This window comes from Gekko japonicus, unplaced genomic scaffold (assembly GCF_001447785.1).
Source record: "Gekko japonicus isolate JY-2015 unplaced genomic scaffold, Gekko_japonicus_V1.1 scaffold4047, whole genome shotgun sequence".
Lineage (NCBI taxonomy): Eukaryota > Metazoa > Chordata > Lepidosauria > Squamata > Gekkonidae > Gekko > Gekko japonicus.
Genome location: NW_015166554.1, coordinates 66,093 through 67,426, shown reverse-complemented (window position 1 = coordinate 67,426; position 1,334 = coordinate 66,093). Strand labels below are relative to the sequence as shown.

The 1,334-nt window shown below is 55.8% G+C and overlaps 1 protein-coding gene across 1 annotated transcript in view; it reads right to left on the bottom strand.

Annotated features, from left to right (window-relative positions):
* Positions 1-1,334, bottom strand: part of LOC107111380 (zinc finger protein RFP-like) — a 35,439-nt gene that overhangs the window by 809 nt on the left and 33,296 nt on the right. The window lies entirely within an intron of this gene.

Here is a 1,334-nt window from a genome sequence, read left to right as displayed (position 1 = left end):
GCAGTCTGCAGATGAAGGGAGATGGCGCTGTGCCACCACACCTGAGACCGGCCAGGGAGCCAGGCCCAGCCTGTCCCATCATCCCATGGTGGCGGGGATGGACGAGGCCAGGCGGCTTGGCCCACCGGGGCCTCGAGTGCGTGGAGGGAGGGCTGAGGAAAGGGGGGTCCAGGGAAGGAGACACAGGCCCGCGGGCCTGCAGCCAGTCACCTGAGCTGCTGCCCACTGCAGGGAGAGGGATGAACCTGGTCCGCTTGCCCCGCTGGGGCCTCGCTCAGCTGGGGGTGGGGTGGTGGGAGGGGCCAACCCAGGCGCCTCTAAGCCCGGGCATCCCTAACCCAGCACTTTAACCAGGAGCCTGTCCTGTAGGTAGCTGCATCGGCCCACAGAAGAAATCCAGACATATTAACCTAGATGATCATAGTGATAGCAAGCATAATTCCTTTTCTATTTATTTCGAGCTCCAAGTGCCTCATTAATTACCCTGTAGTGGGGGGCGTACAGTGGCTCAAGTGGTTAAGACGCTGAACTGCAGACCAGAAGGTCGGTAGTTCAGCAGTTTGAGACCCGAGTGCCGCATGATGGAGTGAGCTCCCGTCTCTGGTCCCAGCTCCTGCCAACCTAGCAGTTCGAAAGCAAGAAATTGCAAGTAGATAAATAGGTACCACTTCGGTGGGAAGGTAACAGCGTTCTGTGCGCCTCGGTGTTTAGTCATGCCGGCCACATGACCACGGAAATGTCTTTGGACAGCGCTGGCTCTTTGGCTTGGAAATGGAAACTGGCTTTCGAGCAAGGGAAACCTTTACCTAGTTGGGGGAGGGAGTGTGCCTTGGACAGCCACATATGATCAAAAGTCTCCTTTGCATTGTGTTAACATGGAAAATGAGTTCCTGAACTTGGGTCTCAGGGAGTTCCGGATCAGAGAGAGACCTCCAGTGCTCACTTCCCACCTTGCCTTATGAAGCTTTTTCTTCTCACTAGTGGTCCTTAGGAAAGGCAGGGGGTCATATGACAGCTATTGGTTTTCTGCCCTCAAGTCACAGCTGACCTCTGGAGTTTTTCGAGGCAAGAGACTGTCGACTCTGGGATTCCAGTGGTCACCCATCCAAACACCAGCCAGGGCAGAGCAGGAAAGATTAAATTGTAGGCTAGGCCTACTTCAGACGCCTCCCCACCTGCTGCCCCCTCGTAATGAGAGGAAAGCGGTTTAACCCTTCGCGTGCTAGCTTGTTTCCTGCCCTGCGCTCACAACCCCCTACCCCCTGCGTAAGATTCCCCCTCCCTTTAACCCCACCATAGCTAATCAACTCTTCGCCCGTGTGGAATGGGCATAG